This window comes from Dermochelys coriacea, chromosome 10, assembly GCF_009764565.3.
Source record: "Dermochelys coriacea isolate rDerCor1 chromosome 10, rDerCor1.pri.v4, whole genome shotgun sequence".
NCBI lineage: Eukaryota > Metazoa > Chordata > Testudines > Dermochelyidae > Dermochelys > Dermochelys coriacea.
Window position 1 is genome coordinate 66,397,808 of NC_050077.1, and position 27,587 is coordinate 66,425,394.

At 41.1% G+C, this 27,587-nt stretch overlaps 2 long non-coding RNA genes across 2 annotated transcripts in view; one reads left to right on the forward strand and one right to left on the reverse strand.

Moving 5' to 3' along the window:
- Window positions 1-6,210: 6,210 nt before the first annotated feature.
- The window catches only part of LOC119862611, a 53,439-nt gene continuing 32,062 nt past the window's right edge, over window positions 6,211-27,587 (reverse strand). The window contains exons 4-6 of the long non-coding RNA XR_006274952.1: window positions 18,474-18,584; window positions 16,146-16,243; window positions 6,211-6,380 (exon numbers count right to left, since the gene is read on the reverse strand). This is a non-coding gene — a long non-coding RNA (uncharacterized LOC119862611). The remainder of the gene's footprint in view (window positions 6,381-16,145; window positions 16,244-18,473; window positions 18,585-27,587) is intronic.
- Window positions 18,264-26,312, forward strand: LOC119862612. The gene is made up of 3 exons (XR_005295307.1): window positions 18,264-18,317; window positions 18,436-18,597; window positions 25,175-26,312. It is a non-coding gene; the product is annotated as an uncharacterized LOC119862612 (long non-coding RNA).

Below are 27,587 nucleotides of genomic sequence, written 5' to 3' on the forward strand. Positions count from 1 at the left end.
TTTATAGCGGAACATATGATCTACAGCAGCTTAAACTTCATTTTACTGCTACCCCCCTTCTGACGACAAAAATTACTACGACCCCAGGTGTGGGGGTGGGACGCAGAGCTTGAGACCCGCCACCCCAGCCTGAAGCCCCTAGACTTCGGCTTCAGCTGCGGACCGCACTAAAATGCAGTCCGGACCCACTTTGGGGTCCCAACCCACAGTTTGAGACTAGATTCTCTCTTTTGTCCAGTGTATTGCTTTATAAAAGGAAACAGTTTGTCCTGAAAGCAATTGTCCATTTTCATTAGAATTATACCTCAGAGTTAAGAGTAATTGCTTACCATCTCTGCTCTACAAAATTAAAATTCAAGTCATAAAAAATTTGAACAGGAGATATTTGTTCTCCTTATTACTACACACTGTGACAGGGTTGGGCTAGATGGCTATAGGAGAGTAATAGAAGGCAGATATATTAGCCCCAGGCTAAGTAGGTCCCTTTTCCCTGGGTAAGGTAACAGAGAAGGTTCCAGAACAATCGGGAACCTTCTGGAGACAATTAAGACAGCCTGATTAGAACACCTGCAGCCATTCAAGAAGCTGCTAGAATTAATTAAGGCAGGCTAATCAGGGCACCTGGGTTTTAAAAAGGAGCTCACTTCAGTTTGTGGTGTGCGTGTGAGGAGCTGGGAGCAAGAGGCACTAGGAGCTGAGAGTGAGAATGCGAACTGTTGAAGGACTGAGGTGTACAAGCAGTATCAGACACCAAGAGGAAGGTCCTATGGTGAGGATAAAGATGTTGGGAGGAGGCCATGGGGAAGTAGCCCAGGGAGATGTAGCTGTTGCACAGCTGTTCCAGGAGGCACTCTAGACAGCTGCATGCCACAGGGTCCTGGGCTGGAACCCAGAGTAGAGGGCGGACCCGGGTTCCCCCCAAATCCTCCCAACTCCTGGTCAGACACACGAGGAGTCGACCTGGACTGTGGGTTCAGAAAAATGGCCAAGCTGAGGGCTGCCGTGAAGCTCCAAGGTGAGCAAATTCGCCAATAAGCACAAGACCCACCAAGGTAGAGCAGGAACTTTGTTATAACTGGTGTTGGAAGTGGGATCTGGTGTCCACAGCACGGCAGAAGAAGGAGGGTGTTTGGAAGGAAAAAAAAAAGGGGAAGAGGGTCTATTTTTATTTTTTTTCACCACAATGGAGGAGGTAGTGCAGGCACTGATATAAGCCACGGCTGCCAAGCAGGAGGCTACTCGTGTCCAGGCAGCCGCCCAACAGGAGGCAGTGCGGCTGCAGCAAGAGACTAATCGCCTGCTGATGGACCAGGCTGCTCAAGACGGGGCTATGTTGCGGGAACTGGTAAACCAGATAAAGGCCCTTACAGAGCTGACCCGCGGCCATGATGGGACGCAGATCATGCGGGCCAACAATTGGCTGCAGAAAATGACGCGGAAGGATGATGTAGAGGCATACCTCCTAACCTTTGAGAGGACAGCCCTGCGGGAGGCTTGGCCCCAAGAACAGTGGTCTGGCACCCTCACTCCATTCCTGTGTGGGGAGGCCCAGAAGGCCTACTATGATTTGCCTGAAGGGCCTGTGGCAGACTACCCCCAGCTGAAAGCAGAGATCCTGGCCAGATCTGGGGTAACGACTGCAGTGTGGGCCCAGTGATATCATGAGTGGAGGTACCAGGAAAACAAAACCTCGAGGTCCCAATTATATGTTCTCATCCATCTTGCACGAAAGTGGTCATGAACTGAGTCCCGGAGTCCAGAGGAGATACTAGAGGTTCTGGTCATTGACCGGTAAATGAGAGGATTACCGCCAGATCTTCACACCTGGGTAAGCCAGAACAAACCCTCCACCTACGACGAGGTTGTCACGCTGGTAGAAAGGCGAAGGAGCTGACCTGACCAATTAAGGAAGAAGCACCCCAGGTTAAACTAGCAGCACCAAGCCCTAGAGCTCGGGTGACTGGGCCACCAGGAGAACCCAGGTGGAAAAAGAAAGGGGCTGAAGGCCCACCAGTAGCCACAAAGAGTCGGAGCACTGAGGGAGAAGAGGATCGTGATGTTAGACTACCCAAACCAAGAGACCGGGGAATGCCTAGGGCTCCATACAGATGTTACGCCTGCGGGGAGTGGGGACACATAGCTAAACAGTGTCCGAATGCCAAGGAGCCTATACAGTGTAACCTGGGGAACTGGGCAGACCCATGCTCCCTAATCCACCTTGTGGGGGTCTCACTAACCCCACATATGTACACTAGACCCGTGAAGCTAAATGGGGTAGAGACCACAGCACTGGTTGATTCGGGGAGTGCTATCACGCTTGTCTCAGAGAAGCTCGTGAAGCACAGTCAGCTGCTGTGGGCTAAGCATATGGGGATAACATGCGTCCATGGGACAGTGGGTTATTACCCCACCATCCCAGTAAAAATTGAGATTCAGGGGAACACTACTGAGGTAGCAGCAGGTGTAGTCCCTAAACTCCCATAACCAGTGCTCATAGGGAGGGACTTCCCAGGGTTTGGAGACTTACTCCCAGTAGGGGAATTGGAGAAAGGGGGAAGCCCTGAAAGTAGTGAGGCATCCACAGTAGACTGTCAACCCCCAACCTTCTCTGAAATATCCCCAGATTTGTTCTCCACTCCCAGACAGCATAGAAAGACGAAAAGGGAAAGAAGGGCAGCTAAGGCCTTGGGAACCCAAATACTGGCCCAAAGCCAGAGGGTTGCTCTCGTAGGTAGGCGGACCCGAGCAGCTGAAAAGGAGGCCACCTAGGAGGGAGAAGCACCCGAGTCTGACCCACACCCTAACGCCTCTGAACCAGTAGAGGCAACAGAGATTGGCCCCCTAGATCTCGGGCAGATTAGCCCCGGGAGAGGAAATTTTGGACGGGACCAGGCTGAAGACCCAAAGTACGACAACATTAGGAAGGAGGTGACCGAAATAGATGGGGTCCCCGTGGAAGGGAAAACCCAGAGACCAGGATCTTACTTCATAATGAAGAAGAATCTCTTATACCGGGTTGCACCAGTACAGGGGCAGAAGGCACAGCAGGTCCTAGTATCTCAAAAACACCAGAATGCTGTATTAAGTCTGGTCCATAGTCATCTTTTTGGGGGGCATTTGGGGGTAGAGAAGATCCTGGCACGGGTCCTGTGACGATTCTTCTGGCCTGGAGTATATGAAGAAGTGTGGAGGTACTGTGCGTCCTGCCCGGAGTGTCAGCTGCACAGTCCCCGTCCCCACTTGAGGGCACCTTTAATAGAGGTTCCCTTCGAGCGAATAGCCATGGATCTAGTGGGACCCCTGGAGAAGACGCCCGGGGCCACCAATATATACTTGTCATTCTGGATTATGCTACTCGCTACCCAGAAGCCATCCCCCGGCGGAACACGGCCTCTAAAACGATAGCTAAAGAGTTGGTGGGGATCTTTGCCCTAGTGGGGCTACCAAAGGAGATATTAACAGACCAAGGTACCCCATTTATGTCAAAGCTAATGAAGGATCTCTGTACGCTGCTCCATAAACATAGCCTGAGAACTTCAGTCTATCATCCGCAGACCGATGGGCTGGTAGAAAGGTTTAACTGAACCCTCAAGGCAATGATAAGGAAAGTGGTAAGTCGAGACAGGAAGGATTGGGACACCCTACCACCCTATCTTATGTTTGCAATCCGGGAGGTACTTCAGGCCTCAACTGGGTTCTCCCCCTTTGAATTATTATATGGACGCCACCCCCGTGGCATACTAGATATTGCAAAAGAAATCTGGGAAGAGGAACCCAATGAGGGGAGAAATATAATTGACCATGTGTTGCAGATGCGAGAACGGATAGCCTGGGTCCCCCTATTGTACGAGAACATTTGGAAAAGGTGCAGGAGGCCCAGCGAACCCATTACAATCACCAGGCAAAAGTCTGACAGTTCCAACCAGGGAATCGGGTGATGGTGTTGCTACCCACAGCAGAAAGCAAGCTTTTGGCCCAATGGCAGGGGCCCTATGAGGTGGTTGAACCCGTGGGGGAAGTAACCTACAAGGGGCGGCAGCAGGACACCAGAAACAAGAACAAATTTATCACATTAACCTCTTAAAGCCTTGGCACCAACAAGAGGCGTGTGTAGTGGCCCAAGAGACCCCAATCCAGGGAAATAATATACAGGAGCAGATCAGGATATCCACTGATCTGACACCAAACCAGAAGAAGGAGGTAACTGAGATGATCAACGGATACCAAGACATGTTTTCAACCAAACCAGGCCAGACCATTGAAGCATATCACCACATTATCACAGACCCTGGGGCAAAGGTAACTTTAAGGCCCTATCGGGTCCCAGCAGCAAAAAGGGAGGAGATCAAGGCAGAGGTAAAAAGAACATTGGAGCTGGGAGTCATTGAAGAGTCCCACAGCCAGTGGTCAAGCCCGACTGTGTTGGTGCCCAAACCTGATGGCACCACTAGGTTTTGTAATGACTTTCGCCGGCTGAATGAGATATCCAAATTCGATGCATACCCATACCCCGTATCGATGAGTTAGTTGACCGCCTGGGCAATGCCCGATTTTTGACCACCCTTCATTTAACAAAGGGATACTGGCAGATTCCCCTTGCCAAAGATGTGAAAGAAAAGATGGCATTCTCTACACCAGAGGTCTGTTTCAATATACTGTTCTTCCTTTTGAACTGCATGGGGCACCTGCCACCTTCCAGCGTCTTATGGACAAGCTTCTACGGCCCCATACCAGATATGCAGCAGCATACCTGGATGATGTGATTATTCACACCCCCGAATAGGAAACCCACTAAGGAAAGGTGGACAAGCGGGACATGCTAAGACAGGCTGGCCTCACAGCCAACCCAGCCAAGTGTGCTATAGGGCTAGCTGAGGCTAAATACCTTGGCTACGTTCTAGGAAGGGGCATGGTCAAGCCCCAACTAAATAAACTAGAGGTTATCCAAAATTGGCCCCGGCCGAATCGGAAAAAGCAAGTCTGGGCATTCCTGGGTGTGGTGGGGTACTACCGATGATTTATTCCCCATGTTGCTACCAGAGCAAGTCCCCTGACAGACCAGATAAAAGCCTGGGGTCCAGACATGGTGAAGTGGGCAGATGCCGCAGAGAAAGCATTCATGGATCTACAGAAAGCCCTCTGCAGTAACCCCGTGCTTATAGCCCCAGACTTCAGCAAAGAATTCATTTTACAAACAGATGCATCTGAAGTAGGATTGGGAGCTGTCCCTTCACAGATGGTCGGAGATGAAGAACATCCAATCCTCTATCTCAGCAGGAAACTCCTCCCAAGAGAACAGAAGTATGCCGTGGTTGAAAGAGAGTGCCTAGCTGCGAAATGGGCCATGGAAACACATTATTACCTTCTGGGACGACAGTTTACCTTTGTGACCAACCATGCACCCCTCCAGTGGATGCAGCGAAATAAAGAGAAGAACGCAAGGGTGACCAGATGGTTCCTGTCCCTACAACCTTTCCAATTCACTATACAACACCGGGCTGGAAGCCACCATGGCAATGCAGATGGCTTGTCACGGGTACAATACCTGATGTCCCAAGTTGCCCAACCCCGTAGTGTTGAGCAGAGGGAGGAATATGTGACAGGGTCGGGCTAGACGGCTATAGAAGAGTAAAAGAAAGCTGCTATATTAGCCCCAGGCTAAGTCGGTCCCTCTTCCCTGGGTAAGGTAACAGGGAAGGTTCCAGAACAATTAGGAACCTTCTGGAGACAATTAAGACAGGCTGATTAGAATAACTGCAGCCAATCAAGAAGCTGCTAGAATTAATTAAGGCAGGCTAATCAGGGCACCTGGGTTTTAAAAAGGAGCTCACTTCAGTTTGTGGTGTGCGTGTGAGGAGCTGGGAGCAACAGGCCCTAGGAGCTGAGAGTGAGAATGCGGACTGTTGGAGGACTGAGGTGTACAAGCAGTATCAGACACCAGGGGGAAGGTCCCATGGTGAGGACAAAGAAGGTGTTGGGAGGAGGCCATGGGGAAGTAGCCCAAGGGACTTGTAGCTGTCGCACAGCTGTTCCAGGAGGCACTCTAGACAGCTGCGTGCCACAGGGCCCTGGGCTGGAACCCGGAGTAGAGGGCGGACCCGGGTTCCCCCCAAATCCTCCCAACTCCTGGTCAGACACACGAGGAGTCGACCTGGATTGTGGGTTCAGAAAAATGGCCAAGCTGAGGGCTGCCGTGAAGCTCCGAGACGAGCAAATCCGCCAATAAGCGCAAGATCCGCCAAGGTAGAGCAGGAACTTTGTCACAACACATACATAATCTCCTATACACACACACAAAACAGATCACTTACCTAGTAATTTTTTCTTTCTACAAATCATCATCACATTCGGTTACTTTTCACAGGGTCCCAACTGCCAGCCTACATGAGTAAATAAAATACATATCTTTAGAGCACTTAACAAATGATAATATCTTGCACTGCTGTTGTATGTTTGATAAGGTAAAAGTATCAAATTAATTCTTATGGTATTTAGTTATTTATTGTTCATATTAGTAACTATTGAATTAATATAGTTTTGCCTTTTCTACAACTAGTTAGATATTAATAATTTGATAAATATAAATAGAAGAAAAATCACACAAATTATTTTGGTCCCGATTCTGCTCTGGAATGTGCAGACACCCACTGGCTTCAATAAGAACAACATGTAAACATCCAAAAAGAGAATCTGGCTGATATATAGTTGGAGATTTATTTTTTAAAAAAAAGTAGCAGAAGACTATAGAACAACAGCTAGTTAATGTGCTGTTGCTATGATAATACTAAAATTTCCTCATCGGCAGAGCCACTCCTATTTATAGCTCTGTTCATCGAAAATATTCTAGGTATTTCAGCAGATCTGCAAAGAAGTCTATTTACCACAGATCAAATTCAAAATTTAAAAAGATGTCTCCCCCAACCCCAACATACACAGAATATTTGCATTTTTATTAAGACAGAAGAAAATATTTTACAGTCTATTCAGATAATCATTCAGAAATAAGTTCGTTCCAAGCATAGCCCATGCTCCTTGCAGCATCTAACGCTGCTCCTCTGGCAAGCAGTATAGAAAGAGCACATAAGAAGTAGTGGAAGTACCATGCTCTGTTAGCACACAGCACAACAGAGACAGTAAGACCTGCTATGACTACTGCTCTTTTAACAAATATATTCTCAAAAAGGTGGAAATAGGCCCAAAACAAAACCATGGATGAGAAAATTAAAACTTGTACAGCCCAAGTCTGAGCATGGTTTTAGAGTTGGTCAGAAATATTGTTTTGTCAAAATATGCTATTTCATCAAAGCCAAATAATTTACTGGAGATGTGATGGTTTCCTTTAAACTTTCAGCACGAATGTGTTTTGGGAGAGGGAGGGTTGACGGAGAGGAGAAAGAGACAGACACTCTACAACTGGGTTCAAGTCCTGCTCTGCCTGATTTGGAGTGATGTGGGATGAAAATCTCTACTCTGAATCAGGCAAAGCGGGGACATGAGTCTGGTCTCCCATATTCCACTCTCTTATCATCAGGCGCTAGCCAGACGTGCATGATTTTGTTTGCATTCTTTATAGATTCATAGATACTAAGGTCAGAAGGGACCATTCTGATCATCTAGTCTGACCTCCTGCACAGCGCAGGCCACAGAATCTCACCCACCCACTCCTGTGAAAAACCTCACCCATGTCTGAGCTATTGAAGTCCTTAAATCATAGTTCAAAGACTTCAAGCAGCAGAGAAGCCTCCCTCAAGTCAACCATGCCCCATGCTACAGAGGAAGGCGAAAAACCTCCAGGGCCTCTCCAATCTGCCCTGGAGGAAAATTCCTTCCCAACCCCAAATATGGCAATCAGCTAAACCCTGAGCATATGGGCAAGATTCACCAGCCACATACTACAGAAAATTCTTTCCTGGCTAACTCAGATCCCATCCATCTAATATCCCATCTCAGGGGATTTGGCCTATTTACCCTGAATATTTAAAGATCAATTACTTACCAAAATCCCATTATCCCATCATACCATCTCCTCCATAAACTTATCAAGTAGAATCTTAAAACCAGATAGATCTTTTGCCCCCACTGCTTCCCTTGGAAGGCTATTCTAAAACTTCACTCCTCTGATGGTTAGAAACCTTCGTCTGATTTCAAGTCTAAACTTCCTGGTGGCCAGTTTATACCCATTTGTTCTTGTGTCCACATTGGTGCTGAGCTGAAATAATTCCTCTCCCTCTCCTGTATTTATCCCTCTGATATATTTATGGAGAGCAATCATATCTCCCCTCAACCTTCTTTTAGTTAGGCTAAACAAGCCAAGCTCCTTAAGTCTCCTTTCATAAGACAAGTTTTCCATTCCTCGGATCATCCTAGTAGCCCTTCTCTGTACCTGCTCCAGCTTGAATTCATCCTTTTTAAACATGGGAGACCAGAACTGCACACAGTATTCTAGGTGAGGTCTCACCAGTGCCTTGTATAACGGTACTAAAACCTCCTTATCCTTACTGGAAATGCCTCCCCTGATGCATCCCAAAACCGCATTAGCTTTTTTCACAGCCTTATCACATTGGCAGCTCATAGTCATCCTATGATCAACCAATACTCCAAGGTCCTTCTCCTCTTCCGTTACTTCTAACTGATGCGTCTCTAGCTTATAACTAAAATCTTGTTATTAATCCCTAAATGCATAACCTTACACTTCTCACTATTAAATTTCATCCTATTACTATTACTCCAGTTTACAAGGTCATCCAGATCCTCCTGTATAATATCCCGATCCTTCTCCGAATTGGCAATACCTCCCAGCTTTGTATCATCTGCAAACTTTATTAGCACACTCCCACTTTTTGTGCCAAGGTCAGTAATAAAAAGATTAAATAAGATTGGTCCCAAAACCGATCCCTGAGGAACTCCACTGGTAACCTCCCTCCAACCTGACAGTTCGCTTTTCAGTAGGACCCGTTGCAGTCTCCCCTTTATCCAATTCCTTATCCACCTTTTGATGTTCATATTGATCCCCATCTTCTCCAATTTAACTACTAATTCCCCATGTGGCACGGTATCAAATGCCTTACTGAAATCTAGGTAAATTAGATCCACTGCATTCCCTTTATCTAAAAAATCTGTTACCTTTTCAAAAATGGAGATTAGGTTGGTTTGGCACGATCTACCTTTTGTAAAACGATGTTGTATTTTGTCCCATTTACCATTGACTTCAATGTCCTTAACTAATTTCTCCTTCAAAATTTTTTCCAGGACCTTGCATACTACAGATGTCAAACTAACTGGCCTGTAGTTACCCGGATCACTTTTTTTTCCTTTCTTAAAAATAGGAACTATATTAGCAATTCTCCAATCATTCGGTACTACTCCTGAGTTTACAGATTCATTAAAAATTCTTGCTAATGGGCTTGCAATTTCAGGTGCCAATTCTTTTAATATTCTTGAATGGATATTATCTGGGCCCCCCGATTTAGTCCCATTAAGCTGTTTCAGTTTCGCTTCTACCTCAGATATGGTAATATCTACCTCTATATCCTCATTCCCATTTGTCATGCTACCATTATCCCTAAGATCCTCTTTAGCCTTATTAAAGACTGAGGCAAAGTATTTGTTTAGATATTGGGCCATGCCTAGATTATCTTTAACCTCCACTCCATCCTTAGTGTTAAGCGGCCCCACTTCTTCTTTCTTAGTTTTCTTCTTATTTATATGGCTATAGAACCTTTTACTATTGGTTTTAATTCCCTTTGCAAGGTCCAACTCTACTCGACTTTTAGCCTGTCTCACTTTATCCCTACATGTTCTGACCTCAATTAGGTAGCTTTCCTTGCTGATCCCTCCCATCTTCCACTCCCTGTATGCTTTCTGCTTCTTCTTAATCACCTCTCTAAGATGCTTGCTCATCCAGCTTGGTCTACAACTCCTTCCTATGAATTTTTTCCCCTTTCTTGGGATACAGGCTTCCGATAGCTTCTGCAGCTTTGATTTAAAGTAATACCAGGCCTCCTCTACCTTTAGATCCATAAGTTCTTCAGTCCAATCCACTTCCCTAACTAATTTCCTTAATTTTTGAAAGTCAGCCCTTTTGAAATCAAAAACCTTAGTTGCAGATTTATTTTTGTTAATCCTTCCATTTAGTTTGAACTGAATTAGCTCATGATCACTTGAGCCAAGATTGTCCCCTACAACCATTTCTTCTATGAGGTCCTCACTACTCACCAAAATTAAATCTAAAATGGCATCCCCTCTAGTCGGTTCAGCAACTACTTGATGAAGGAATCCATCAGCTATCGCATCTAGGAAAATCTGAGCCCTATTATTATTACTAGCACTGGTCCTCCAGTCTATATCTGGGAAGTTAAAGTCTCCCATGATCACACAGTTTCCATTAGTATTTACTTTATTAAAGACATTAAAAAGGGCTCTATCCATATCCAAATTAGATCCCGGAGGTCTATAGCACACCCCAAGCACTATCATAGGAGAGGCTTTACTAGTTTTCTCCCCCAATGTAATTTTTGCCCAGACGAAAAAAATTTCAGAACCTCAAATTGGAATTGTCATCATCCAGTCAACTCTATCAGGTTTGTCCCACGTGAAAAATGCTGAGTATAAAAAGGAAAAGGCAAGACACTAAAAGTTTTGAAGGACAAAGAAAAGAGGGAGAAAATTAAAAACAAAAACAAAAAATGGGAACTGAAAGAGGCGAAAGCAGCTCAAAACAAAAAAAAAATTCCCACTGTGCCTTAACAGGGATAAAATACAGGAATCCTGGCCACTGTGGAGAGTTTAAAAGGCAGCCTAAGTAAAGAGAAAGAAATGGGAAAGAATGAAGGTTAGAAAAAAGCTAGATGGTGGAAGGAAAGAAATATAGGAACTATCCTTTAAGGGTTTTGCACAGATTTAGCTGAGCCACAATACTCGGCTCTTAACTACTGCATCAGCTGAGTTCTTCTAGGTTCCACTCTGCATTGTGTGAACTGTATCCACTATTATATAACTATCCAATTTTATTTTGACTCTTCTCCTAGTTTGGTGTCAGTTATTCAGTCCTTTAAGTCATAGTCACAACTTTCATCTGTTTGGTTTCTCTTTGTCAGCACACATTAAAAATTGATAGCATACTTATTTGCACGTTGCCAATTTTTGTATAGGTCTTTGTCTTTTATGCTACTCCTTTATTTTTGCTTTTAAGCTTCATTATTGCTCTCTGTTGGCTTCATTTATTACCAATGGTGAAAATGACTACAAATAGTCTATGTATTTTTCTCCACATTTTCAGGTAGCTCTGTAAAACAATGACACTGCTTATGCTACTTAAGCAGCAAAGTGATAAATCCCTGGATAAAGGTATAATCACTCTAGGCCTCTTTGGTTCACTTCCCACTAAGGAAATGGCCATTCTCAGTAAATAATGGGCCTGTTTCTTCACTATTTCACCAGATCTACTCCAGAGAAACTTTATTGACCTGAATGGATTTATACAGGCATAAAGATAGTGCAACTGAGTGGAAACTCAGGTCTAATGAGTTTTCTTCAGATCCAAAAGTTTTCCTTTCAAGTAGGATCATATTTCTCCTACAGAATGAAATGTAGGACCCTTTTAAATTAGGATGCCTTCTAATGCATGTACTTAGCTCCTACTGATTTCAATAAGAACCATGTACACACATCTCAGCTCCTTAAATGCATTAACAAGGAAATCCAGTCTTGATGCAATTCTGAAATATTGTTATGGTTCTAAAAGAAACGGCTGCACAATCACAGCAGTATTATTTTTACATCTGAAGTTATCCATGTTTTGTAAAAACATAAGAGATATTAAGATCTGAAAAATTCAATTTACATATTTGAAAAGGTTGGGAAAGTGTAAATAATAGATTCAGTTTGCACTAGTTTGCTGGCTGCTTCAGTTCCTCAGCTGATGGCTCCAGGACAGCTGCATTCCAAAAATCTGGTGCAGGAAAAAGGTCACAGCCATTCCAAAGCCAAGAAAGCTACTCAAAGATCCCAAGAGCTACCACCCCATTGCTCTCCTTTTGCCACATACAAGTTTATGGAGAGACATTCTGATGCACATCAACAAGGTTATTGCACCATAAAATTGCCCTTTTGTTCAGGCTGGCTTTAGGATAAGGATGGTGTACCCAAGGTCAAGTCATATGTCTAGCACAAGACATCAGAGATGCCTTCAAGAAGGGCAAGAAAGTTGGCACCATTCTGATGGATCTGTCAGCCACATATCATATTGTCTGGCATGTAGAGCTGAAAGCCAAATTGTTGCAGACTATTCCCTATAAGGCCATACCACGGTTCATCATGGAAATTATAAGGAATCAGGGCTTCATCTTGCAAGGTGGAGACAAAGTTAGTTAGCTTAAGTGTCTCTGTAAATGATTCCCACAAGGATCCGTTCTAGCTCCTCTCATTTTAAACTTATATACTTATGACCTACCAATAACTATGGCTGCTGACTGGCTAAAGTGGTTGCCACATTGCAGAAATTTGGCTTAGCCCAATCTTCACAGTATTACTGCAGGGCAGCAATTCAGACAGTCAAACATGAAGGAGGAATGCACAATTACTCGATTGGAGGGTGGCCTACAACACCTTGCTAGATTCAATGATGCAGCAGTTAGGTGGCTAAACAATCACATATGTCACATATGAAAGAAGTAGGCACAAATGTGAAAATTGCAGGAGGCAAATGTGTCAAAATTACAAGAAAACCCACCACTGCCACAACACTTCCACTAATTATTTAGGATTCGCTGTGCCAAGTACCTGCTTTTTTGAGGACAAGGCAAGGATGCTACAGATCCTCATGCAAGTCCTCAGTGTGGTTCATGTTGACTGTTCTAAAGGGACTTCATATCTTGTACGTATGCATTTGGCATGCAGCATGGGATATGAATACATGTACACCTAAATTATTCTCTTTTTGATGCAATAAATGTTACCAGCATAGTTTTTCGCAGCATCTTGGGGACAGGTGTCAGCTTGTGCAGAGTTGTAACTTGGGCATAACACATGCCTTTTCTTTCATGCACTCCAAAAGTCACATAAAACATATGGTTAATGAACTTCTGCTATTTCCCCTCCCTTTTCCCCTCAGTCATTTAAACTTGAGCACATATGGCCAGGGTTGTGGTTCGGAAGACGTTAGTTTCAGCATAAATTACAGAAGTTATAATATATTGACATGGCTGCACCATAAGCCAAAGCTAAGCCGCTAAACGTTAAACAGGAAGAAAACTTTCTAGGACTATTCTTACCTTTTTTTTACCATTTCCATTATTTCATAACTGGCTTAGTTTAGTTTGCATCTTTAGTTTAATTCACCAAAATTATTTAAGATTGTGCTGTTGATATTCCTGATAGTTAAATGAAAATTTAAGAATTGTCCTTTTACATAACATTCAAATTAAAGTCACTGAAAAACACAAAAATGACTATCAGTTTATCAGCTTCATTAATCCTAATACCTCATGCAAAGTCAGAACTTCAAGTGAGATGCTGTTAGTCACCTGAAGTGGAATGATGCAGAGTATGCTCCCTCAAAAATAATTTTCTCTATCTTCTCTTGTCCTTATTTAATACTTTACTTCCCAAATTTAGGCTAAATGAAATTATTTTTCTTCATTCAGTTTTTGCATAGGAAAGTAGACATTCCCATCCTCCTTCCTCTTTTCCAAATCATTCTACTAAGAAAACTGTTTGGAAAGCTTTTCAGTCATCCCTAAGTCACTTGTTTTTAAAACACCTGTTTTGCCTCCCTTGCTTTTGTACACTGTGAAATATAAATTACTTCTGTTTTGTCATATTAAAATTTGTTACCTAAATGATGGCCATCTTTAGGCTACAGTTTTGCTTTCTTGCAGAATTTTCAGGTTGCATTTTGATTTAGCACTTGCCAGAAATATGTCCGCATGTAAATGTCTTGTATTAGCCATGCAAAATTATCAAAAAGGTAATAGGACCAAAATATGTCACCATATCACTGGGAGCTCTGGCTGCATAAGGACTGAGTAAAAACTGCAGTATTTAGCCATTGTACCTACTCGTCTCCCCACGCCATTTTAACAGAAACTTCCTCTTATTTCAAAATATAAATGTAAAATGCTTGTATTTTAGCTGTTGTCATTAAGCCAACAGCATCTCCAAGAAGGATGCATAGTATATACAAATGAGCCAGTGTGAAAGGTCCCAAACGTAGCAGAACTAGATTATAAAGCCCACCTCTTGAATCCTGTAATGTTTGGGAAAAGAACAGGAGCAAACTACAGCACTGGAGTCTGGAAGCCTTGGGGTCCTGAGCCTGGAGCAGTCCACAGACTAGGGCTGCCCGAGAGCCACAGACATAGGTACTAGAACTTCCAGATTCCAAATTTCATGGCATGGACCCGGAAAATTCAAGAGCCATGAATAAGGCTAAGCTTTTGTTATGGATATTTTTAGTAAAAGTCACAGACAGGTCACAGGCAATAAAGAAAAATTCACAGAAGCCATGAGCTGTTCTTGATATTTACTAAAAATATCCATGACAAAATGGGGAGCCACTGGGCAGCTGCAGGCCGGCTGGAATCTCTGGGGCACCCCATCACCCATGGGGGTTCAGAGCTCCAGGGTCCCCCTGCCCCTGTATCTCGGAGCTGCAAGGGACTTGCTGCCCATGGCAGCCGGGAGCTCCGGGACTCCTCCCCGCCCGCAGCAACTCAGAGACCCCCCAGTGCCCACAACAACAAGGAGCTGCGGGGAACCCCTCCGCCGCAGCAGCCCAGAGCTCCAGGATACCCCATGCCGCCCACGGTGGCAGTGAGCTACAAGGGTCCCTTGCCACCCACAGTGGTCTGGGACAATGTGGGTCCCCCACCACCCGTGGCAGCTTGGCTGGAGAATGCCTCTATATATGACACTAAATGACAAGCATAAAGCAAATAATTCAAAAACTAATACTGAATCAGATATAGATAAGGATTGTAAATATTTAGGGACAAAATCTGTGATCCTTAAAACTGAATAAAAAAAACTTTTATTGAACAGTATTGCTTGCTCAACAGAGAATTTGGCCCTTGGATATTTGCAAATAATCTGCACTCTAGAACATGAAGTAATATGATCTGGTTTAAAAATAAAGTTAGTAATACAGAACAGTAGCATTAAAAATATTAAAACAGACATTGAAATTTTACAACTCCAAAAGACTCATTTAAAGATTTTTCAAGTTAGATAAGTTTTTCTACTGTGAAATATTCAACTTTAGAAATAAACAAGGACAAGTTAATCCCAGGTGTAACTCCACTGAAGTCAGTAGGATTGCACAAAAGGATGAATTTACCTCCAAATATTTATCAAAAATAGACTGACACAGAAAAGACTGCTTGATAATGTCATGAGACGTATAGATATCTCTATTAACATACCTGCTACATGACAGTTTCTATCCTGATTGGGAAATACTGTGTTTTACAATATAAAGAACACAGATACAATAATCTATAAAACAGCTATTTGTATTTTTAAGTGTGGATATTAATATTTAACACCACAGAAAATGAATTAAATATTTGTGCTGACACAATATATGTAATAGGTAGGATTCTCAAAAGCATAACACTATTTTGTAGCAAATTAAACATAGTTTAGTAACAAAAATAAATCGCAATTTAGAAGAAAATATGTTTCCTTTGAAGTTTTAATTAGACATTTTTTAATTACAAACAATTAAGGCATCATGTTTTTAAAATAATTTTGACATCCTAGCTGAGTTATATAAGACGGCAAATCAATAAGTGCTGAATTTAAAGATTTTATTTCTTCTGACCCCATGTATTTTCAACAGCTTGTCAACTGGCTCCAAAAAAATATTAAAGAAAAAATATGTATTTTTGTAGGTGAATTACTGAGGAACGAAGGAAAGCATTTACTACAAATGATTATCAAATTAGTGACCAGTGTCATGTATTATAGTGAGTACCACTGAACCTGTTAAAGAAAATATATACTGAAATGTTTCCAAAAGCAAGAGAGAGTTTTGTTAAATGGTTGCTGAAAACTGAAGAACCCTTCTGTTAGGAACAGTGACTTTATATGTAAGACTAGGAGATATAAGATGTAATCCTTCCATCCCTGTCACTGTCCCAACTTACTAAAACAATACAGTTGGCTCTGGCTCTCCTGCTCTATGATATCATATCCCAAGAAAATCATGTTTTCTTTTTATCTCCTTGCTGCCAGATGTTCTACCCTAAAGAAAAAGAAGAAATAAAGTCTGCTGGCAAAAAGAATTTGGCTGCAGAAGTGAAGCCTACATTACTTATATTTTCAATAATAAATGAGAAGAACTATTGAATAGGTCTTGACAATCACATTCAACCATTCTAAGTGTTCCACTCTCAGGTAAAATCATTTCAGATTTCATATATGGTGACCACAAAGCATGTCAATAGACTATTCATGTTCTCATCAGAACAAAAATTATTCCATTTCACAATATGTGAAGATACCGTCCAAGTCTGTAGCCATTTTAAGAGAGTTTATTTGTGTGGCCTTTAGTTAAAAAAAAACAAACAAACAAAAAACAGAAAAATGTAAGAACCTTTCTTTCAAGCCTCTATGATTACACATTATCAATAACCAGAGCAAAGCAGCCTGCGCCACCTCCTGTTTAATAAATGCAGTGGTCCAATGTAAATTAGTCTCCAAGCTGCTATTTTTCTTCATTTCTCCAAAAGTACTGTACATGTATAGATAAGATATACAAAAGAGACTGATTTGTCAGTGCAACACTTACATGATCAGGTTTTTGTTCTATAGTCAAATTATGCCTTTGCCATTATTCACTGCTCAAATGTCAAATATTTGAAAAATATTCCCTATTTTGCATTTAGGCTGTGATGCCACTAAACAATCTTTCATTCTTAACTACTGTGCCAATTGAAATTCAAATTTTTTTCACAAACAGGGCAAAGGTTTTCTAATATAGTTTAACTATTAAGCTTTCTGTTCTCTAAGAGCGTTTGACGTTTTTTTTAATCCATTGCTAATACATTTGCCCTATTCTACTATTCTCCAAATAAATTGGAGATCCAATTTCCCATAAAAAAAAGAAAAATGTCTGCTGTACAGTCTGGCATTACAAGTCTAGTGATTAGACTCTTTCTTGTCTCTAAAACAACACATACTATCCTGTACAAATAGAAAAGCATAATCACAGATGAAGGAGAGAACGTCTAACTTTATACTGACTAGAGGGTTGAAACAAAGCCATTATCTGAACAAATGGCAACATGGCCACAGACGTTGCTTTAACAATACAGGGATTTAATGTAAAACTCATGTTTATATTAAATGCAATTAAATTCTCACTTTTACACTTTGTCTTACAGTTGCTATAGTGTAACAGTCACATAATGTAATATCAGTTACTATCAATATGAAATTTAAAAGACTTGAACTTTTGTAAAGTTCTGAGATAAGGATTGATAATAAATTCAGCCCTGTCCTATAACAATATCAATCTAACTGGGAGCCTGATACAAATAGCTCATTAATACACCAAGAAGAGATATAGCTTCCCTACAGAAAACAACATGACCCACCACAAAATTTGAGGTTATAATGATAGCTACATTTTCCCTGTCATGTTTTATTCATTCACAGTATCTCATTACCTGTCATTGGGAATAAGTCTGTGGATGTCCCATTTATTAGAAGAGACACTAGGATTTCACCAGTTTTGTTCTCAATCCCACCTCAAAATAGGTAACTATAAATCACACCAGGAAGGCTTTGGGGTAGAAATTATATTACTCTTGCCCCATTTGATACTTTTTCCATCTACATTCCCCCTTAAAATGCTTTATTGGCCCTGGGTGGGAGGGGAACTAGACCCAGCTCAAATGAAAATATTCTGCTTTTATAACAAAACTGTAACCAGAGTCAAAAGTATGACAATAAAACACAAGAACAGCCTAGACTAACAGACGTATTGGAGCATAAGCTTTCGTGGGTGAATACCCACTTCGTTGGATGCATCCGACAAAGTGGGTATTCACCCACGAAAGCTTATGCTCCAATATGTCTGTTAGTCTATAAGGTGCCACAGGACTCTTTGCCACTTTTACAGATCCAGACTAACATGGCTACCCCTCTGATACTTAAGAACAGCCTAGTTTCTCACCACTAAACAACCTCAATAAATCTTATCTATTGAGGACATATTTTTATAAAAGGAGATAAAAGCTACAAGTCACACACTTGGCCACTTACCACTGAAGGAGACTCTTAGATAAACAATCATGCTCTTTCAACAGAAAAGAGTGAGGCATTGCCGGGGGGGGGGAAGGGGTGGGGGAAGACGGACTTTAAAGCAGAGGGTTGAAAACAAAATATTATACAGATGTGCAGAAAGGGTAACTTCTGCTTCTCCTCTTGCAGCTGCTGTCGCTGCTTTGTAGCTGCTTTCTCTACCACACCTGTTCACTGACACGGTGTCACACTCAGCGTGCCTTGGGACCCTCCTTTTGTTTCTCATCAAGAATACAGTATATCATGTTCAAAGAAGACTTCCATGGAACCAAACAGACCTGTGTGAGAGAGGTAAATATGCTACCAAGTTATAAAGGAAAGTGTTTATCTTTAAAAGCTTTTACAACATTAAAATTAAAAACATGCTTGTACCAATCTTGTAATTAATTGAGTGAAATAAAAATGGCTAAACAAAAACAGCCTCAAAAAGAAGAAAAGCCAGGAACAAATACAGTAATGATATAAGTCAAATGAATTATCCTCCCCCTTTCCCCACCTCCACACACACAGGAGAGCAATTATCCCTTTTCCTGGAATTAAAACCAGCACCAAGGTGATGATATATTTTTAGAAAGCATTTTAATTCCTGGAATTACAGCACCTTTTAACCCTTGGTAAAGCCAACTACCAGTGGTACCATCTATACCAGAAAGCAAAGAGTGCTTTCCATATTATAAACAAATTATTTTAGAGTTCAATACTCTACCTACTTCAAATTGTCTCAGACAGCAGCTGTCAACTCTAAAGCAATGTTTTCTTTATTATATATTTTTAATCTGTTCAACTGTATTTTTAGTCATAGCATCAAAATATCCTATAGTTTTAAAACCAGTTACATGCGTTTTTGTTGGGTTTACATGGGTTTAGTTTTTCCAGCAAGGTCAGTAGGATACATGGGCAAGCAGACTACCAGGCACCACGCTTCAAAATGAAATTAACAAAAAACTCCTCAACACTTTACAGATTTTACCAAATTCACTTTGGTGTTCCACTCACAAATGGAGCTTGGAAAATTAGAGGAGAAGAGGTTCAGGAAATTGGGAGGAAGCATGGAATTCTGGGATTATTACTATGGCAAGTAGAGAATTATGAGGTTTTGTGAATGACAAGTGAGACACAGTAAAATACTGCTCCAGCACTCCCCCATACATGTCAAACCTTATTTAAATATGATCTATAGATATAATGAAGCCCTTTGTATAATGTTTTATTAATTTTGCAGACAGATAGTCCTGCAAATGGATTAAGCTTTTGCTATTTTAAGACAAATCTATTTAAACAGCCAAGTTTTTTAAATTCCAAAAATAACTAATATAATACAATGCTATTAAAAAAAACCTCTTGTGATGTCGTTCCATCAATCTCTCTAGGGAACTGTGTATTGTCACACTGTTGGAAAGGAATGGAGGAAATGAGAATGGGAATCATCTAAATTAGGACAGAGTGATCAGTACAGTTTGTCAGAATTTTAAATCAACAATAAAACACACAAAAAAGGTTAAAAAAAAACCTGAAAAACCTTTACTGAAAATTAGGGCTGTCAAATGATTAAAAAAAATTGCAATTAATCACGAGATTACAAAATAGTCACAGTTTTAACTGCACTATTAAACAATAATAGAATACCAATTTAAATTTATTATAAATATTTTGGATGTTTTTCTACATTTTCAAATATATTGATTTCAATTACAACACAGAATACAAAGTGTACAGTGCTCACTGTATATTATTTTTATTACAAATGTTTGTACCATAAAAAAGATAAAAAATAGTATTTTTCAATTCACTTCATACAAGTACTGTAGTGCAATCTCTTTATTGTGAAAGAGCAACTTACATATGTAAAAAAATTTTTTTACATAACTTGCGCTCAAAAACACAACTATTTAAAAAACTTTAGAGCCTACAAGTCCACTCAGTCCTACTTCTTGTTCAGCCAATAGCTAAGACAAACAAGTTTGTTTACATTTATCGGAGATAATGCCACCCACTTATTTACATCACTTGAAAGTGAGAACAGGTATTCACATGGCACTGTTGCAGCCAACATTGCAAGGTATTTATGTGCAGGTATTTGTAAGCCCATTCATGCTTCAACCACCATTCCAGAGAACATGCTTCCATGCTAAGGACTCTCTTTAAAAAAAGTATGCATTAATTAAATTTGTGACTGAACTCCTTGGGGGAGAATTGTATGATTCCCGATCGACATTGTAAATAACAAGCAGGAAGCATTAGCTCACGTAAATGTAAACAAACTTGTTTGTCTTAGCTACTGGCTGAACAAGAAGTAGGACTGAGGGGACTTGTAAGCTTTAAAGTTTTACAAGGTTTTGTTTTTGAATGCAGTTATATAAAAAAATTAATTTGACATTTGTAAATTGCACTTTCACGATAAGGAGTTTGCACTACAGTACTTTTATGAGGTGAATTGAAAAATACTATTTCTTTTATGTTTTTTACAATGCAAATATTTGTAATCAAAAATAATAAAGTGAGCAATGTACTCTGTATTCTGTGTTGTAATTGAAATCAATATATTTGAAAATAGAGAAAACATCCAAAAATATTTATAATAAATGTAAATTCTATTATTGTTTAACAGTGAGATTAAAACTGTGATTAATCACGACTCTTTTTTAATCTAGTTAATTTGTTTTGCATTAATTGCTTGAGTTAAATCCAATTAATTGACACCCCTACTGAAAACACGTTCCTGTTTCCCCCAATCAGCACAGTGATCAATTAGCAAAAAGAAAAGGAGCACTTGTGGCACCTTAGACACTAATACATTCATTTGAGCATAAGCTTTCGTGAGCTACAGCTCACTTCATCAGATGCATTCAGTGGAAAATACAGTGGGGAGATTTATATACACACACAGAGAACATGAAACAATGGCTGTTATCATACACACTGTAAGGAGAGTGATCACTTAAGACGAGCTATTAGCAGCGGGGGCTGGGAGGGAGAAAACCTTTTGTAGTGATAATCAAGGTGGGCCATTTCCAGCAGTTGACAAGAACATCTGAGGAACAGTGGGGGGTGGGGGAATAAAAGGGGGAAATAGTTTTACTTTGTAATGACCCATCCACTCCCAGTCCTTATTCAAGCCTAAGTTAATTGTATCCAGTTCGCAAATTAATTCCAATTAGCAGTCTCTCGTTGGAGTCTGTTTTTGAAGTTTTTTGTTGAAGAATAGCCACTTTTAGGTCTGTAATCGAGTGATCAGAGAGATCGAAGTGTTCTCCAACTGGTTTTTGAATGTTATAATTCTTGACATCTGATTTGTGTCCATTTATTCTTTTACGTAGAGACTGTCCAGTTTGACCAATGTACATGGCAGAGGGGCATTGCTGGCACATGATGGCATATATTACATTGGTAGATGCACAGGTGAACGAGCCTCTGATAGTGTGGCTGAAGTGATTAGGCCCTATGATGGTGTCCCCCAAATATGATATGTGGACATAGTTGGCAACGGGCTTTGTTGCAAGGATAGGTTCCTGGTTAGTGGTTCTGTTGTGTGGTGTGTGGTTGCTGGTGAGTATTTGCTTCAGGTTGGGCGGCTGTCTGTAAGCAAGGACTGGCCTGTGAGAGTGATGGGTCGTCCTTCAGGATAGGTTGTAGATCCCTGATGATGCATTGGAGAGGTTTTAGTTGAGGGCTGAAGGTGATGGCTAGTGGTGTTCTGTTATTTTCTTTGTTGGGCCTGTCCTGTACTAGGTGACTTCTGGGTACTCTTCTGGTTCTGTCAATCTGTTTCTTCACTTCAGCAGGTGGGTACTGTAGTTGTAAGAATGCTTGATTGAGATTTTGTAGGTGTTTGTATCTGTCTGAGGGGTTGGAGGAAATGTGGTTGTATTGTAGAGCTTGGCTGTAGACAATGGATCGTGTGGTATAATCTGGATGAAAGCTGGAGGCATGTAGGTAAGAATAGCGGTCAGTAGGTTTCCGGTATAGGGTGGTGTTTATGTGACCATCGCTTATTAGCACCGTAGTGTCCAGGAAGTGGATCTCTTGTGTGGACTGGTCCAGGCTGAGGTTGATGGTGGGATGGAAATTGTTGAAATCATGGTGGAATTCTTCAAGGGCTTCTTTTCCATGGGTCCAGATGATGAAGATGTCATCAATGTAGTGCAAGTAGAGTAGGGGCATTAGGGGACGAGAGCTGAGAAAGCGTTGTTCTAAGTCAGCCACAAAAATGTTGGCATACTGTGGGGCCATGCGGGTACCCATCACAGTGCTGCTGATTTGAAGGTATACATTGTCACCAAATGTGAAATAGTTATGAGTGAGGACAAAGTCACAACATTCAGCCACCAGGTTAGCCATGACATTATCAGGGATACTGTTCCTGACGGCTTGTAGTCCATCTTTGTGTGGAATGTTGGTGTAGAGGACTTCTACATCCATAGTGGCCAGGATGGTGTTTTCAGGAATATCACCGATGAATTGTAGTTTCCTCAGGAAGTCAGTGGTGTCTTGAAGACAGCTGGGAGTGCTGGTTGTGTAGAGCCTAACGAGGGAGTCTACATAGCCAGACAATCCTGCTGTCAGGATGCGAATGCCTGAGATGATGGGGCATCCAGGATTTCCAGGTTTATGGATCTTGGATAGCAGATAGAGTACCCCAGGTTGGAGTTCCAGGGGTGTGTCTGTGCAGATTTGTTCTTTTGCTTTTTCAGGAAGTTTCTTGAGCAAATGGTGTAGTTTCTTTTGGTAACTCTCAGTGGGATCAGAGGGTAATGGCTTGTAGAAAGTGGTGTTGGAGAGCTGCCTAGTAGCCTCTTGTTCGTATTCCGACCTATTCATGATAACGACAGCACCTCCTTTGTCAACCTTTTTGCCATGTACATTGGTCAAACTGGACAGTCTCTACGTAAAAGAATAAATGGACACAAATCAGACGTCAAGAATTATAACATTCAAAAAACAGTCAGAGAACACTTCAATCTCTCTGGTCACTCTATTACAGACCTAAGAGTAGCTATTCTTCAACAAAAAAACTTCAAAAACAGACTCCAACGAGAGACTGCTGAATTGGAATTAATTTGCGAACTGGATACAATTAACTTAGGCTTGAATAAGGACTGGGAGTGGATGGGTCATTACACAAAGTAAAACTATTTCCCCATGTTATTTCCCCCCACCCCACCCCCAACTGTTCCTCAGATGTTCTCATCAACTGCTGGAAATGGCCCACCTTGATTATCACTACAAAAGGTTTTCTCCCCTTCCCCCTGCCCCCGCAGTTAATAGCTCATCTTAAGTGATCACTCTCCTTACAGTGTGTATGATAACACCCATTGTTTCACGTTCTCTGTGTGTGTATATAAATCTCCCCACTGTATTTTCCACTGAATTCATCCGATGAAGTGAGCTGTAGCTCATGAAAGCTTATGCTCAAATAAATTTGTTAGTCTCTAAGGTGCCACAAGTACTCCTTTTCTTTTTGCAAATACAGACTAACATGGCTGCTACTCTGAAACCAGTTATCAATTAGGTTTCAGTCCTTCAATGGAATCTGCTAACATGAATGCCTTGCTCATGTGTAATCGCATTGGCCTTAATTGAATCCCACACAGACACAGGAGTTCATGTTACTGAATTATAATGCAGGACTAGGATCTTAAAAAACTAGCAGGAAAGAAGAACAGGAAGAAAGATGGGGGAGTTGCAAAAAAAAAAAAAAAAAAAGGAAAAAATAAATATCTGATTCGGACATGGGCGGGGAGGGAGAAAAATTATGGTACATGAAAATGACATGGAGGGAGGAAAGTCTCAAAGTTCTCAGAAACTAAATTTAAACATCCAAACTTTGGGGGCAGGAGTTCTATTGAACTGTCAGTTTCATACCTTAGTACTTCACTTTTTCCAGAGATTGGATACCATTTATAAATGACTCACCCCCAATTACAAGGGGTCCAAGTTTCCTTGTGCTACAAGGATTATTATATTTAAGGATAGGAAAAGCTTTAATTTCTGTCGTATGAAACCATCCGCAGCCCATTACCAACTTTAGAAAATGGCTTTGCCAGTGTCCTAAATAGAAGCTGAATGTTTACGTAAACCATCATATTACTTGACTTAATAAACATTTTGGGCCAAATAATCTTACAAAACAAACAGTTATTAAAATTTGTGTGCAAATAATATGCAAGCTTCAGAGTGTTCCGCACCTTACAGAATCAGGCCTCATGTGTCAGAATTTTATTTAAAAAATTATAAAGAAAATGAACGCAAATTATTCATCTGCTCTTTGGACAATTTATACCAAGATAACAACAAAACTACATCTAATTAAAAAGGCTATCCTCATGCTGACTGCTTTACTCAGTGACCATGAAGCCAGCAAAGGAAGGACACACAATCTTTCAGATTAATCCCACAAGAGGGTTATTTTTAAAGTATTTTAAGGCAGCAAAGTCTACAGCAAGCAAAACTGTCTCTTGGATGATTAAATCTTAATAGGAGCAATATTCCAAATGTAAAATACATTGACAATACAAAGAATGGGGTCTTGTATTAGTGAACGGAATAAGATAACTTTATTATTTACATCTGGCAGCAATTTATATAGGGCCCACTCTTGTGAAGCCAGAGTAAGAATTTAAGGTCCACAGCAAGTAACAGAACCAAAGTACTAGACCTTCTTCCACTGTGAGAAATGTTTGACTCAAATTGCAAAAACCTTTTTTTTAAATCAGCCTTGATTGGACTTCAGTGAGAGTTTGTATAACACCAGTGGTTAATTAGGAATTTTCTTTAACCCGCAAACTGTAAGTCAAAAAGGATTTTGTTACATTTTACGCTTTCAGTGGGTTCTCAAACTTTATAGTAACACATCCTATTTCTATCACAGCAAATTAGTTCAGGCCGCACATCCACATGTGCTAGAGACAAAATTCATAGCCACTGTTGGTCATCCCAGGTTTCCAAAATGATGTGATCCCACCACACCTTGCTGGTTTTCCTGCATCAGAAGCGACAGTCCACCAAAAGACATACCATGGTAATACTGGTATTCACCATATCCGTACCATGTGAACTGAATGACTGGTCATTGACCCTCAAGGTCAGCTGTCTTCAACATGTCACAAAGTTCTGCACAAATTTTATTCAGCATCCCATCCAGTCACCTATTCCACTGCATAACTATTTGTCCTGCAATAAGGAGTAGAACCACATCAACATAGTCCCATTGTTCCATATCTTTCACCCAGTTTCGCAGGGAACAAGTGAAGGGAGATGTGATCAGGAACTGCCATTGCAAATGCATGAAGGCGGGGAAATGTGCCAACAATACAGAGCAAAGCAGTTCCTAGAATGTCTCCTGTGATGCACAGAACCCTGGGATGCTGCTCCTGAAATGGCAGCACTATATCATGCAACAGCAGAGGTCATGAGATATGGGTATATGCATATACACAGTATTATACTTGTGTCCAGCACATCATATATGGACACGCAGTATGGGTATGGGGAGCATGTGCAGGCATGAACATGGTCCAGTAACTGAGTATATGCACCATTGTAGAGATAGCCTAAATCACACATGCTCCTGGAACAGGGGTTGGGGCGAAGGGGTGTCACACTTGGACAAGAGGTGCTTATTGGCCCCTTCACTCCTGTTCATGGAATGAGTCTTGAATTTGAGATATTAGTAGACAGAGTCCAGACCAGTAGAGATTGTATGACTTGCAATGATTTTAAGAAGAGATAGATGGTGTTTAGGGAAGAAAAACGGGTACTGTACATGCTGCATGAACCCTTACACATTCAGTTTAAAATAGATTTATACATTCTTTTTGTGTCAGAATCTTGCATTTAAAAAACATTGTAACAAAAATAATCTACATTTGTAAATTGTACTTTCAAGATAAAGAAATTGCGCTACAGTACATGTATGAGGTGAACTGAAAAATACTATTTTGAACTTGGTTCTAGCCCACGAAAGCTTATGCCCAAATAAATTTGTTAGTCTCTAAGGTGCAACAAGGACTCCTCGTTGTTTTTACTATTTCTTTTGTTTATCATTTTTATAGACCAAATATTTGTAATAAAAAATAATATAATATGTACACTTTGTATTCTGTATTTTAATTGAAATCAATATATTTGAAAATGTATTTATTAAAAATATTTAAATAAATGGTATTCTATTATTGTTTAATTTTTTTAATCACTACACAGCCCTACTAAGAAGTGGTCAGGAACCACAGGTCTTGAACACTGGTCCACAGGACACTTAGGAGCTAGTAAGCTCCAATCTGCCATCTAGTGAACTGTTAACAGTTGCTCGGGCAGAAGCTGAACCCCGACAGAAGATTCCAGTCCTGAAACCAGATTGTCAGAGTACTGGGGGTCGTGATAGGTCCACAGCTTCTATATAAACCCAGCACAGGAACACGAATTGTCCATGCAATTGAGATCCACCCTGCTCTAGACTGTGTGCCTTATGCTTCCTGCTCCCCAGCTTAATTTCCTGGCATCCTGACCTGGATTGGCTTCTGGCATCCAACTTGTGATTCTGATTTCTGGTTTGTCCCCACCTCTGACTCCCTGGTATCCCAACCTGGCCTGACTCTGGTTACCGATTCATGGTTCTGCTCTCAAGTTTGTCTCCTGCTTCTGATCTCCCTGATCTGACCCAGCCGACTCTTGACTGCTGGTCCGTGACTCTGACCTTGGCTCCGACCTCAGGGTCTGGCTACCCATTACCCGGCCCTAACAGTTACTACCTTTTATAATTCTCCCAGTTATTGGGAATTCTTATATATAATCCACATAATTATATCTTAGTTCTAAAAGGAGGAGATTGTTTCACTAAGATCAGAATCATATTGCTTCAAAGCTGAAGTTTAGTCTCAGTTCTAGTTCTGGGAAGCCAAGTGACCATACAGATGTGTGCTGAATCTTCTCTGTAGAACTGGATTTGATTGTAGGACATTCTTGTTTTTAAGAACTTTCAAGGCCTGCTTCGACAACTATTCCAGAGGACATGAATCCATGCTTACGATGGGTTCTGCTCGATAAAGATCTAAAGCGCTGCGACCTGATGCATGTTCATTTTCATCAGAGTCAGATGCCACCAACAGAAGGTTGATTTTCTTTTTTGGTGGTTTGGGTTCTGTAATTTCCGCATTGGAGTGTTGCCCTTTTAAGACTTCTGAAAGCATGCTCCACATCTCGTCCCGCTCAGATTTTGGAAGGCACTTCTGATTTTTAAATCTTGGGTCGAGTGTGTTTTGTCAAATCTGCAGTGAAAGTGTTCT